Source organism: Ailuropoda melanoleuca, chromosome 5 (genome assembly GCF_002007445.2).
Source record: "Ailuropoda melanoleuca isolate Jingjing chromosome 5, ASM200744v2, whole genome shotgun sequence".
NCBI classification, from domain to species: domain Eukaryota; kingdom Metazoa; phylum Chordata; class Mammalia; order Carnivora; family Ursidae; genus Ailuropoda; species Ailuropoda melanoleuca.
The window spans coordinates 59,407,914-59,422,955 of NC_048222.1; the positions used below are offsets into that span (position 1 = coordinate 59,407,914).

The 15,042-nt window shown below is 36.1% G+C and overlaps 1 long non-coding RNA gene across 1 annotated transcript in view; it reads right to left on the bottom strand.

The window, feature by feature from the left end:
• Positions 1-15,042, bottom strand: part of LOC117802241 — an 80,115-nt gene that overhangs the window by 11,029 nt on the left and 54,044 nt on the right. Inside the window, exon 2 of the long non-coding RNA XR_004625310.1 lies at positions 9,782-9,827. This is a non-coding gene — a long non-coding RNA (uncharacterized LOC117802241). The remainder of the gene's footprint in view (positions 1-9,781; positions 9,828-15,042) is intronic.

A 15,042-nucleotide genomic window follows, 5' to 3' on the forward strand; every position in this document is an offset into this window, starting at 1 on the left:
CTATGAGCCTGCTTCTTCCTCTCCCACTCCCCCTGCTTGTGTACCCTCTCTCGCTGGCTGTCTCTATCTCTGTCGAATAAATAAATAAAATCTTTGAAAAAAAAATCAATTTCTTCCTGTTTCAGTGTTGGTAGTTTATAGGTTTCCANATCTATTTCTTCCTGTTTCAGTCTTGGTAGTTTATAGGTTTCCAGGAAGGCCTCCATCTCTTCCAGATTGCTTAATTTATTGGCATAAAGCTGTTGATAAAAGTTTCTAATAATCCTTCCAATTTTACTGGTGCTGGTTGTGACCTCTCCCTTTTCATTAATAATTTTATTAATTTGGGTCCTTTCTCTATTCTTTTGGATAAGTCGTGCCAGTGGTTTGTCAATTTTTTATTCTTTCAAAGAACCAGCTTCTAGTTCTGTTGATGTGCTCTACTGTGCTCCTGGTTTCTACCTCACTGATCTCTGCTCTAATCTTTTTTTTTTTAATTTTTTTAATATATTATGTTAGTCACCATACAGTACATCCCTGGTTTCCGATGTCAGCTCGATGCTTCATTAGTTGCGTAAAACACCCAGTGCACCATGCAACACGTGCCCTCCTTACTACCCATCACCAGTCTATCCCATTCCCCCACCCCCTCCCCTCTGAAGTCTTCAGTTTGTTTCTCATAGTCCATAGTCTCTCATGTTTCATTCCCCCTTCTGATTACCCCCCTTTTCTTTATCCCTTTCTTCCCCTACCAATCTTCCTAGTTCTTATGTTCCATAGATGAGAGAAATCATATGACAATTGTGATCTCTGTGCTAATCTTGATCAACTTCTTTCTCCTGCGTGGATTAGGCCTGTTCCTCTGTGCTGTTCCAGCNGTTTCTTGAGGTGAGAATATAGAAACTGCATTTTAGATTTTTCTATTCTTTTGAGTGAGGCTTGGATGGCTATGTATTTCCCCCTTAGGACTGCCTTTGCAGTATCCCATAGGTTTTGGACCGTTGTGTTTTCATTCTCGTTGGTCTCCATAAATTGTTTAAATTGATTTTTGATTTCCTGGTTTATCAAGTCATTCTTGAGCAGGATGGTTCTTAGTCTCCAAGTGTTTCAGTTTCTTCCAAATTTTTCTTGGGGGGGCGCCTGGGTGGCACAGCGGTTAAGCGTCTGCCTTCATCAGGGGATAATTTCAATCTTTTGGTATTGGCTGAGACCTGTTTTGTGTCCCAGAGCATGATCTATTCTTGAGAATGTTCCATGGGCATTTGAATAGAATGAGTATTCTTTGGTTCTGGGGTGTAGTGTTCTATATATATCTATGAGGTCCAACTCGTCGAGTATGGCATTCAAAGCCTTTGATTCTTTGCTTAGTTTTTGCCAGGGTGTTCTGTCTATTTCTGATAGTGGGGTGTTGAGGTCCCCTACTATTACTGTGTTCTTATCTATATGTCTCTTTATTTTGGNTGTGACCCACAACATGGTCTATTCTTGAGAATGTTCCATGGGCATTAGAATAGAATGAGTATCCTTTTGTTCTGGGGTGTAGTGTTCTATATATATCTATGAGGTCCAAATCATCTAGTATGGCATTCAAAGCTCTTGTTTCTTTGTTGTTTTTCTCCTTAGGTCATCTGTCTATTTCTGATAGTGGAGTGTTGAGGTCCCCTACTATTAACGTATTTTTATCCATATGTCTATTCTGGTTAAGAGTTGGCTTGTGTATCTAGCTGCTCCCCTGTTGGGGGCATAGATATTCATATTTGTCATATCCACTTGTTGGATACATCCTTTAAGAATAATATAGTGCCCTTCTATGTCTCTAACTATAGTCTGTAGTTTAAAATCCAATTTGTCTGATATTAGAATTGCTGCCCCAGCTTTCTTTTGAGGTCCATTGGCGTGAAAGGTGGTATTCCACCCTTTCAGTCTGGATGTATCTTTAGGTTCAAAATGAGTCTCTTGTAGACAGCAAATGGATGGGTCATGTCTTTTTATCCAATCTGCAACCCTGTGGCATTTTATGGAAGCATTTAGGCCATTTTCATTGAGACTGTTATTGAGAGAGATGATTTTAATGATGCCATGTTGCCTGTAAAGTCTTTGTTTCTATAGATTGTGACTTTCTGTTCTGTATCACGCTTGGGGCCTTTTTACTTTTATAGAACCCCCCTTAATATGTCCTGTAGGACTGGTTTCATGGTTACAAAATTGGTCAATGACTGGTGATTCTGGAAGGTCTTTATCTCTCCATCAATTCTGAATGACAGCCTTTCTGGATAAAAGATCCTTGGCTGCATGTTTTTCTCTGAAAGAGCTTTAAAAATGCCCCTCCAACCCTTTCTCTCATTCCAGGTCTGTGTAGACGGGTCTGACGTAATTCTGATGCCTTTGCCCTGGTATGTGAGAAATTTCTTTGCCCTGGCCACTTTCAATACTGTGTCCTTGGATCTAATATTTGTGAATTGCATTATGACATGACGTGGCGTAGGTTTGTCATGGTTGAGCTTGGGAGGGGCCCTTTCTGCCTCTTGGACATGAATGTTAGTTTCCTTTGCTAGATAAGGGAAGTTTTCAGCTACAATTTGTTCAAATATCTCTTCTAGACCTCTGTTTTTCTCCACCCCCTCGGGGATGCCGATGATTCTGACATTGGAACATTTCATTGAGTCAGTAATCTCCCATAACCTACATTCTTGAGATTGGATTTTTTTGCGCCAAGTTTCTATTTTAGCTTTCTCTTCTACTAACCCATCCTCCAATTCGCTGATACGTTCTTCTGCCTCAATTCATCCTGGCTGTCAGAGCATCTAATTTTGACTGCATTTGATTCATAGAATTTTTAATTTCTGCCAGATTCTTTTAACTTGCTGTTGAATTTGGCTTGCTTATATTTGGTTGAGGATTTTTGCATCCACGTTCGTGAAGGATATTGGCCTTTAGTTTTCTTGTGGTATCTTTTGTTTGGGTCTCTTGGTGGTACTGGCTACATAATATGAGCTTGGAAGTGTTTCTTCTTCTACATTTGGAAGAGTTTGAGGAATATTAGTTTTAATTCTTTTTACATATTTGGTAGAATTCGCCAATAAAGCCATCTGGTCATGGGCTTTCCTTTTTGGGCGTTTTTTGATTACTGATTCAATATCCTCATTATTGGTGTCTTCAGATGTTCTCTCATTTTTATTCATTCTTGGTAGGTTATATTTTTCTAGGATTGCCAATTTGTTAGTGTATAATTGTTCATAATAGATTCTCATGATTTTTTTAAATTTCCATGGCATCAGTTGTAATGTCTCCTTTTCCATTCCTCATTTTATTTGACACTTTCCTCTTTTTTCTTAATATAGCTAAGCATTTATCACCTTTGTTTTTTCAAAAAAAACCCACCTCCTAATTTCATCTATTTTTCTACTCTTTATTTCTGCTGTACTCTTTATTAGTTTCTTCTAACAGCCTACTTAGTTTGCTCTTACACTAATTTATTGAGGTGTAAATTTAGGTTGTTTGAGCTCTTTCATTTTAATGTTGGCATTTATTTCTATCAATTTCCCTTTTACTCATGCTTGTACTGCATCCTGTAAGTTTTGGTATGTTGTGCTTTCATTTTCTTTGGTCTCAAGATATTTTTTCTTTCTTCCTTGTGATTTCTTCTTGGACCTGATGATTCTACAAGAGTGTGTTTAATTCCCATGTATTTCTTACTTTTTCTGTTTCCCTTCTGTTAATGATTTATCGTTCTTTTTTTCTTTTAATAATAATATATTTTTATTATGTTAGTCACCATACAGTACATCCCTAGTTTTTGATGTAAAGTTCCATGATTCATTACTTGCATATAACACCAAGTGCACCATGCAATACATGCCCTCCTTAATACCCATCACCAGCCTATCCCATTCCACAGCCCCGCCCCCGCCTCTGAAGCCCTCAGTTTGTTTCCCAGAGTCCATAGTCTCTCATGGTTCATTCCTGCTTCTGTTTACTCCCCCTTCTTCTTCCCTTTCTTCTCCTACCAATCTTTTTATTTCTTATGTTCCATAAATGAGAGAAATCATATGATAATTGTCTTTCTCTGCTTGACTTATTTCACTTAGCATTATCTCCTCCAGTCCCGTCCATGTTGCAGCAAATGTTGAGAAATTGTTCTTTTTGATGACTGAGTAATATTCCATTGTATCTATGTACCACATCTTCTTAATCCTGTCATTTGTTGAAGGGCATCTCAGCTCCTTCCATGATTTATCATTCTATTCCATGTGGTTGGATGAGATACTCGGAATGATTTCAGTCTTCTTAAATTTATTAAGATTTGTCCTGTGTTCTAGCATGTGATCTGTCCTAGAGAATGTTCCATGTGCACTTGAGAAAAATATGTATTCTACAGCTGTTAGGTAGAATGTTCTTTATATGCCTATTAGGTCCATTTGGTCTGCAGTGTTGCTCAAGTCTGCTGTTTTCTTTTTGATTTTCTGTCTGTGTTATTCAAAATAGGGTATTGAAGTCTTCTGCTGTCATTTTATTTCTCCCTTCAGATATGTCAATGTTTGCTTTATATGGTAGGTGCTCCAAGGATAGGGGTATGTGTATGTGTGTGTATGTGTGTGTGTATTTATAATTGTTATATCTTCTTGGTGAATCAACACTTTTATCATTATGTGATGACCTCCTTTGTCTCTTATGACAGTTTTTTATTTAAAGTCTATCTTGTCTGATATAAATATACCTACTGCTGTTCTCTTTCAGTCACCATCTGCATAAAATATCCTTTTCCACCCCTTTGATTGTCCTGAAATCCAAAGTGTCTCTTTTGTAGACAGTATATAGTTGGTTCTTTTAAATTCATGTATCTAGTCTATATCATTTGGTGAGTTTAATCCATTTACATGTAAAGTAATTATTGATAAGCATTTACAATTGCCATTTTTTAATTGTTTTGTCTGTTTTGCAGTTCATTTGTTCCTCTCTTCCTCTCTTGCTATATTTCTGTATGATTTGATGGTTACTTTTATAGTGATATACTTTAATTCTTCTCTATTTATCTTTATGTACCTACCATGATTTTTCATTGTGGTTATCATGAGATTTGCATAAAAGTTCTTATAGTTATAACAATCTACTTTAAGCTAATAACCACAACATCAATCACAAAAACTTTACACTTTTATCCCCCCCACATTCTTTATGTTATTAATGTCAGAATTTACTTCTTTTTATATTATGTACCTACTAACACATTTTTTGGCTATAGTTATTCTTATAGTTAAAAAAATCTTTTAAGCTAGGGTTAAAAGTGATTTATGCACCATTATTACAACATTACTTTATCTTGTATTTGTACTTTTACCTTTACTGGTTGACATTTATACTTTCGTATGCTTTTGTGTTGGTTAGCATCCTTCTGATTCAACTTGAAAAACTTCCTCTAGCACTAGGCAAGTCTAGTGATTAGGAACACCCTCAGTCTTAGTTTTTGTCTTAGAAAGTATCTCTTTTATTTCTAAAAGGACAGCTTTTACAGGTAAAATATTCTTGGTTGGCAGGTTTTCCCCCCCCCTTTGACCACTTTGAATATATAATTCTAGTCTTTCTTGGCCTATAAGGTTTCTGCTGAGAAATATGCTAATAGTGTAATGGGTGAGGGCTTATATGTGATGAGTTATGTTTTTCTTGCTGCTTTAAAATTCTGTCTTTGCCTTTTGACAATTAAAATGAATCTTGATGAAGACCTCTTTAGTTTCTACCTATTTTGATTTTTTTTAAGGCTTTATGAATCTGTATGTCCATTTCCTTCCCCAGATTTGGGAATCTTTTGATTAAATTTGTTTTAAATAAAATTTCTGCCCTTTTTGCTCTCTCACCTCACTGGACTCCCATAATGTATTATATTATTATACTTAATGATAACCCCTAAGTTCTGCAGGCTTTCTTCACTCTTTTTCATTCTTTTATCTCTTTGTTTTTCTGACTGGGTAATTTCAAATGACCTGTCTTCAAGTTTGATGAGTCTTTTTTCTGCTTGATTAAGTCTGTTGTTGGAGCTTTCTTTTTTGTTTGTTGGCTTATTTTTAGCTCAGTAATCATATTCTTTAGCTTAAGAATTTGTTTGGTTCTCTTTATTGTTTCTGTCTCTTATCATTNTTTCTTTATCCCTTTCTTCCCCTACCGATCTTCCTAGTTCTTATGTTCCATAGATGAGTGAAATCATATGATAATTGTCTTTCTCTGCTTGACTTATTTCACTTAGCATTATCTCCTCCAGTCCCGTCCATGTTGCAGCAAATGTTGAGAAATTGTTCTTTTTGATGACTGAGTAATATTCCATTGTATCTATGTACCACATCTTCTTAATCCTGTCATTTGTTGAAGGGCATCTCAGCTCCTTCCATGATTTATCATTCTATTCCATGTGGTTGGATGAGATACTCGGAATGATTTCAGTCTTCTTAAATTTATTAAGATTTGTCCTGTGTTCTAGCATGTGATCTGTCCTAGAGAATGTTCCATGTGCACTTGAGAAAAATATGTATTCTGCAGCTGTTAGGTAGAATGTTCTTTATATGCCTATTAGGTCCATTTGGTCTGCAGTGTTGCTCAAGCCTGCTGTTTTCTTTTTGATTTTCTGTCTGTGTTATTCAAAATAGGGTATTGAAGTCTTCTGCTGTCATTTTATTTCTCCCTTCAGATATGTCAATGTTTGCTTTATATGGTAGGTGCTCCAAGGATAGGGGTATGTGTATGTGTGTGTATGTGTGTGTGTATTTATAATTGTTATATCTTCTTGGTGAATCAACACTTTTATCATTATGTGATGACCTCCTTTGTCTCTTATGACAGTTTTTTATTTAAAGTCTATCTTGTCTGATATAAATATACCTACTGCTGTTCTCTTTCAGTCACCATCTGCATAAAATATCCTTTTCCACCCCTTTGATTGTCCTGAAATCCAAAGTGTCTCTTTTGTAGACAGTATATAGTTGGTTCTTTTAAATTCATGTATCTAGTCTATATCATTTGGTGAGTTTAATCCATTTACATGTAAAGTAATTATTGATAAGCATTTACAATTGCCATTTTTTAATTGTTTTGTCTGTTTTGCAGTTCATTTGTTCCTCTCTTCCTCTCTTGCTATATTTCTGTATGATTTGATGGTTACTTTTATAGTGATATACTTTAATTCTTCTCTATTTATCTTTATGTACCTACCATGATTTTTCATTGTGGTTATCATGAGATTTGCATAAAAGTTCTTATAGTTATAACAATCTACTTTAAGCTAATAACCACAACATCAATCACAAAAACTTTACACTTTTATCCCCCCCACATTCTTTATGTTATTAATGTCAGAATTTACTTCTTTTTATATTATGTACCTACTAACACATTTTTTGGCTATAGTTATTCTTATAGTTAAAAAAAGTCTTTTAAGCTAGGGTTAAAAGTGATTTATGCACCATTATTACAACATTACTTTATCTTGTATTTGTACTTTTACCTTTACTGGTTGACATTTATACTTTCGTATGCTTTTGTGTTGGTTAGCATCCTTCTGATTCAACTTGAAAAACTTCCTCTAGCACTAGGCAAGTCTAGTGATTAGGAACACCCTCAGTCTTAGTTTTTGTCTTAGAAAGTATCTCTTTTATTTCTAAAAGGACAGCTTTTACAGGTAAAATATTCTTGGTTGGCAGGTTTTCCCCCCCCCTTTGACCACTTTGAATATATAATTCTAGTCTTTCTTGGCCTATAAGGTTTCTGCTGAGAAATATGCTAATAGTGTAATGGGTGAGGGCTTATATGTGATGAGTTCTGTTTTTCTTGCTGCTTTAAAATTCTGTCTTTGCCTTTTGACAATTAAAATGAATCTTGATGAAGACCTCTTTAGTTTCTACCTATTTTGATTTTTTTTAAGGCTTTATGAATCTGTATGTCCATTTCCTTCCCCAGATTTGGGAATCTTTTGATTAAATTTGTTTTAAATAAAATTTCTGCCCTTTTTGCTCTCTCACCTCACTGGACTCCCATAATGTATTATATTATTATACTTAATGATAACCCCTAAGTTCTGCAGGCTTTCTTCACTCTTTTTCATTCTTTTATCTCTTTGTTTTTCTGACTGGGTAATTTCAAATGACCTGTCTTCAAGTTTGATGAGTCTTTTTTCTGCTTGATTAAGTCTGTTGTTGGAGCTTTCTTTTTTGTTTGTTGGCTTATTTTTAGCAGTAATCATATTCTTTAGCTTAAGAATTTGTTTGGTTCTCTTTATTGTTTCTGTCTCTTATCATTTTGTTTGCTGATTCTTCTTGATTTAATTTAGTTGTCTACCTGTATTTTCTTGTAACTCACTGAACTTTTAAAAATGACTATTTTTAAATCTTTATCAGGCATTTCATACATTCACATTTCTTTAGGGTCACTTATTAGAGCTTTTTTTGTTGTTGTCCTTTTGGTGGAATCATATTTTCCTAATTTTTCCTGATCCCATAACCGTACACTGTTATCTGCATGTTTGAATAAGAATTCACATCTTCCAATCTCTATAGACTGACTTTGTCAAGGAAAGCTCTTCCTAGTTAGCCTATCCAGAAATTCTGTACCTAAAATTTTGTGGTTCTAGTTATTCTTATAGTTAAAAAAAAATCTTTTAAACTAGGGTTAAAAATGGTAGAGTCCATAGGCAGGCTGGTTTGCAAGGTCCACAAGGGGCCCATTGCCAGGGTCTGTGTGTGGGCAGGCCAAGTGCTAGTGTCCATAAGTGGACAGTCCTGGTGCCAGGATCTGGGCACGTGAGACCAGTGCCAGGGTCCATAGGCATGTGGATCTGCTGCCAGAGAATCAAAGGTCAACTGTTGAGATCCATGTGCTAATTGTTGAGGCCCTCTTGCTTCCCCCTTTCTTACCTGCCAGTTCCTGAGTGTTTTAAGTGAGGCATGACAGAAGCAGTTCTTTCAATTAGCACCTGAAAGGCTAACAAAGTCAAATATTCATTTTACTCCTCCCACCATGGGAGAACTTATGCTCTGAGAGGAGCTCTCTCAGTGGCATGCTGTTCTGCCTTGGGGAAAAGGTGATGTTAGGAAAGTGAGTGTTCTTTTTTAAAAAAAATTTAGAGTGGGGAAGGGCAAGGGGAGAGAAAGAGAGAGAATCTTAAGGAGGCTTCATGCTCAGTGTGGAGCCCAATCCAGGGCTCAATCTCAGAACCCTGATATCATGACTTGAGCCAAAATCAAGAATCAGACACTTAACTGACTGAGCCACTCAGGTGCCCTAAAGAAAGTGACCGTTCTTCTTAAACTTTTCAGTGAATCTTATCTCATTTCTGTGCTCTACTCAGATGCTGTAACCTCTCACTTGGATTCTAGAGCTCTCATGAAGGTATTTTCACCTACAAATGACTGTTACATTGATATTTTTGTGTGGGACAAGGGCTAGAACATCCTATTTCACATCTTGCTGACATCACTCTAATTTTAAAATACTTAAATAATATGAAGTATCTTCTTTGTCCTCAGTGAACTAAAACTAGAAATCTATAGCAGAAAGAAAACTGGACATTTTATAAATATGTGGAAATTAAGCAACACTCTTCTGAATAATTGATGGATTAGTGAAGATATCACACACAGAATTAGAAAATACTTTGAAACAAATGAAAAAGAAATACCACAATGTATGAAAATTTAAGAGATGCTACCGAAAAAGTGTTCAAAGAGAAATTTCTACTTGTCACTGGTGAATTCTACCAAATGTTTAAAGAATTATCCCAATCTTTTTCAAATTTTCCACAAATAATAAAAGAATTACTTACTCTGTGAGGCCAGCATAATGTGATACTAAATCCAGATAAAGACATCCTAAGGAAAGAAAGAAAAAAATATACATATATATATACATATATATATGTATAATCTTATGAATAGCTCATGAATATAAATGCAAAAATTCTCAACAAACCATTAGCAAACCAAATCTAGTTGCATATTAAAAGGATTATACATCAGGACCAAGTAGCATTAATCCTGGGAATACAAGAATGTCTCAATATATGAAAATCAATCACCGTAATATACCACATTAATAAAACAAAGCAGTGGGGGAAACTGTATGTGATTATTTCAACTGATGCAGAAAAACCCCTTTACCAAATCTAACACTCCTTTGTGATAAAATAACAAACTAGGAATATAGGGAACTTCCTCAACATTTATGAAGTTTATGAAAATTACATAAACTAAATAACATTATACTCAGTTGTGAAAGACTAAAAGCTTTCCCTATGAGATCAGGAATAAGACGAGGATGCCCAATTTTGTTACTTCTGTTCATCAGTGTGCTGGGGGTTCTGTCCAGAACAATTAGGCAAGAAACAGATATAAAAGGCATCCAAATTAGAAAGGAAGTAAAGTTATCTTTATTCACAGATAACATGACCCTATATATAGGTAATCCTAAAGAATCCCCCCAAACTAGTAGACTTAATAAACAAATTTAGCAAAATTACAGATACAAGTTCAACACACAAAAATCAGTTGTATTTTTACACACTACCAATGAATTATTCAAATTTGAAATAAAGAAAACAGTCTTATTTATAATACCATTAAAATACTAGCATCAAAAAGAATACAATATGTAGGAACATATTTAACCAAGGAGGTATTAGACCTGTACACACAAAAAAACAAAACATTGCTGAAATAAGTTTTAGAAGACCTAAATAGAAAAATATCCCATGTTTATAGATCCTAAAACTCAATATTGCTACAATAGCAGTACTACCCTAAGTGATCTATAGATTTAATACAATTCATTTCAAAGTCTCAATGAACAAATATTGTACATAAGGAAGAGCATATCCTTTCATATGGAATTGCAAAGGATCTTAAATAGACAAAACAATCTTGCAAAATTAAAAACAAGTTGGAGGACTCATACTTTCTGATTTCAAACCTGCACTAATTTAGAGTAATGAAAACTGTGGTATTGGCCTAAGAATAGACATAGATTGTGGTACCTGGGTGGCACAGTCTGTTTAGCGTCTGACTCTTGATTTTTGCTCAGGTCATGATCTCAGGGTCATGAGACCAATCCCTGCATCAGGTTCTGCACTCAGTGTGGAGTCTGCTTGAGATTCTCTCTCCCTCTGCCCCTCCCACTCATGCTCTCTCGCTCAAATCTTAAAAAAAAAAAAACAGACATATAGATAAATGGAATAAAACTTAGAGTCTAGAAATAAATTCATACATCTAAGGTTAGCTGATTTTTTTGACAAATGTGTCAAGCCTATTCAATGGAGAAAAAAAAATGTCTTCAACAAGGGGTGCTGAGACAACTCATGCAGAAAAATGAAGATGGATTCCTTACCTCACATTATCTTAAAAAACCAATTCAGAATGGTTCAAAGACCTAAATATAAGAAATAAAACTATAAAACTACTAGAAGAAACCTAGAAGTAAATCTCTATAGCCTTAAATTCTGCAATAGCTTCTTAGATATGGCACCAAAAGCCCAAGTAACAAAAGAAAAGATAGATAACTTGGACTTCACCAAAATTTAAAACTTTTGTGCATCAAAGTACACCATCAAGAAAGTGAAAATATAATCTACAGAATGGGAGAAAATATTTGAAAATCATACATCTGATTAGAGTCTAGTAAACAGGAATATATATGTGAATGTATAGATATGAAGAACTCTTCACTCATCAACATAAGACAAACAACCCAATTAAATGGACAAAGAACTTGAACAAGTATTTCTCTAAAGAAGATATTCAAATGGCTAACACGCATATGAAAAAATACTCCACACTATTGGTCATTTGGGAACTGTAAATGAAAACTGCAATGCGCTAGCCCTTCACACACACTAGGGTGGCTACTAAAAAACAGACAAGTGTTGGCGAGTAGGTGAAGAAACTGAAAACCTTTTACACAGATAGTAGGAATGTAAAATGGTGAAGTTATTGGAAATGTTTGGCACTTACTCAAAAAGTTAAACATAAAATTACCCTGGGAACCAGCAATTCCACTCCTAGGTATGTACCCCAAAGACTGAGAAACATGTATTCTAACAAATATTTGCACACAATGTATATAGAAGCATTATTCACAATAGCTAAAAAGTAGAAACTACCCAAATATCAACCAGTGAATGAATGAACAACGTGGTATATATTAATACAGTGTAATGTTACTCAGCTATAACAGGGAATGAAGTCTGATACATGCTACAACATACATGAACCTGGAAAACATTATGCTAAATGAAAAACTAGATGCAGAAAGTCATATTTCACATGATTCCACTTTATGAAATATCTAGAATGTCCCCCACTCTACTCAGCTCCTCAGCGGAGGCAAAGAGAGAGAGACAGGACAATTAGTTTACCTGAACACCATTCCAACGCACTTTAACCTCTTTGGGCTATATAAAAGTGTCCGAAGTACAAAAGTGGATTCCTTCAGGCAGCTGAAGTCTGGACAGACTGGATTATGTGAAAACCTTCCTCTCTGGTGCCCCGGTCTTATTTCCTTGATAGAAAAGCCTTCCTGTAATAAGCATTCCTAAAAGGGCTTGTTTCCAAAATGTATTGCTACAGTCAGAGGCTGGATTAGCTTCCACTTTTATTTAGAAAGTCATCATAATTTTCCCTTTAAGTTCCCTTATTTTTTTATTTTTATTTATTTATTTTTTTTAGTTAGCAGTTAGGCATCATTTGATATAGGAGCCATCGACACCAGTCTGTAGATCTGGAGCAGGGTTGACTCATGGCGAGGGAGAGATACAAAGCAAAATAGCATTGCAAATGGCTTCTTTATCCCATAGCTATGCTACCTTTCTTTCTGCCCCTAGCAGCATACAAGTGAGTACATGTGCGTGTTATGACTGGGAGAGGCAGTCTCAAGGTCCACGATATTATACCTTCAGGAGGGGCTATTCCGGGCAGTAATGCTGCGGAAGCACTGCAGTTAGTATATTGGTAAAGGGTACTGGATGGCTTAACAGAAGACCATCTGGGAGTGAGAGCATTCTTAATTTTCTCAATGTAGTCTGCTACAAATTTCTGGATTGCTTCAAGACTGTTTTAGTATAGCTAACAAGTATTTGGACCGGTCATGCCTTTGTCCCAATATGAAGGTTATCTGATCTTGGCTGATGTGTGAAAAGCAGCTTCTGTGGGATTAAGCTCACATGACACAATGTCAAAGAAATAGATAAGGAACTGGAACAAATTGGTGGATGGCCTCCAATTAGGATCCTTTATGGGGCCATTAAGTAAACAAAGCAAACAAGCCATTCTGCCTGCTGCAGCAAACTTCAGCAAGATCCCATTGTCTTGTTTTTGTGCCAGTACCATGCTGTCTTTGTGATCACAGCTTTGTAGTACAGCTCGAAATCCGGCATTGTGATGCCCCCAGCTTTGTTTTTCCTTTTCAACAGTTCCTTGGAGATTCTGGGCCTTTTCTGGTTCCATACAAATTTAAGGACTATTTGTTACAGTTCCTTGAAAAATGTCATCGGTATTTTGATCGGGATAGCATTGAAAGTGCAGATTGCTCTGCATAGCATGGATATTTTAACTATGTTAATTCTTCCGATCCATGAGCTTGGCATATTTTTCCATCTTTTTATGTCTTCCTCAATATCTTTCAAAAGTGATCTATAGTTTCTAGGATATAGGTCCTTTACGTCTCTGGTTAAGTTAATTCCAAGGTAACGTATGGTTTTTGGTGCTATTGTAAATGGGATGGATTCCCTAATTTCTCTTTCTTCAGTCTCGTGATTCGTGTATAGAAATGCAACTGATTTCTGAGCATTGATTTTGTATCCCGCCACATTAGTGAATTGNATGGTTTTTGGTGCTATTGTAAATGGGATGGATTCCCTAATTTCTCTTTCTTCAGTCTCGTGATTCGTGTACAGAAATGCAACTGATTTCTGAGCATTGATTTTGTATCCCGCCACATTAGTGAATTGACAGCATGGTAANACAAAGCTGTGATCACAAAGACAGCATGGTACTGGCACAAAAACAGACACATCGACCAATGGAACAGAATAGAGAACCCAGAAATGGACCCTCGGCTCTTTGGGCAACTAATCTTTGATAAAGCAGGAAAAAACATCCGGTGGAAAAAAGACAGTCTCTTCAATAAATGGTGCTGGGAAAATTGGACAGCTACATGCAAAAGAATGAAACTTGACCACTCTCTCACACCATACACAAAGATAAACTCCAAATGGATAAAAGACCTCGATGTGAGACAGGAATCCATCAAAATCCTGGAGGAGTACATAGGCAACAACCTCTACTACACCAGCCAAAGCAAACTTTTTCATGACACATCTCCAAAGGCAAGAGAAACAAAAGATAAAATGAACATGTGGGACTTTATCAGGATAAAGAGCTTCTGCACAGCCAAGGAAACAGTCAAAAAAACTAAGAGACAGCCCACGGAATGGGAGAATATATTTGCAAAGGACACCACAGATAAAGGACTGGTATCCAAGATCTACAAAGAACTTCTCAAACTCAATACACGAGAAACAAATAAACAAATCATAAAATGGGCAGAAGATATGAACAGACACTTTTCCAATGAAGACATACAAATGGCTAACAGACACATGAAAAAATGTTCAAAATCATTAGCCATCAGGGAAATTCAAATCAAAACCACACTGAGATACCACCTTACGCCAGTTAGAATGGCAAAGATAGACAAGGCAAGAAACAACAATTGTTGGAGAGGATGTGGAGAAAGGGGATCCCTCCTACATTGTTGGTGGGAATGCAAGTTGGTACAGCCACTCTGGAAAACAGTGTGGAGGTCCCTTAAAAAGTTAAAAATTGAACTACCCTATGACCCAGCCATTGCACTACTGGGTGTTTACCCCAAAGATACAGACGTAGTAAAGAGAAGGGCCATATGCACCCCAATGTTCATAGCTGCATTGTCCACAATAGCCAAATCATGGAAGGAGCCGAGATGCCCTTCAACAGATGACTGGATTAAGAAGCTGTGGTCCATATATACAATGGAATATTACTCAGCTATCAGAAA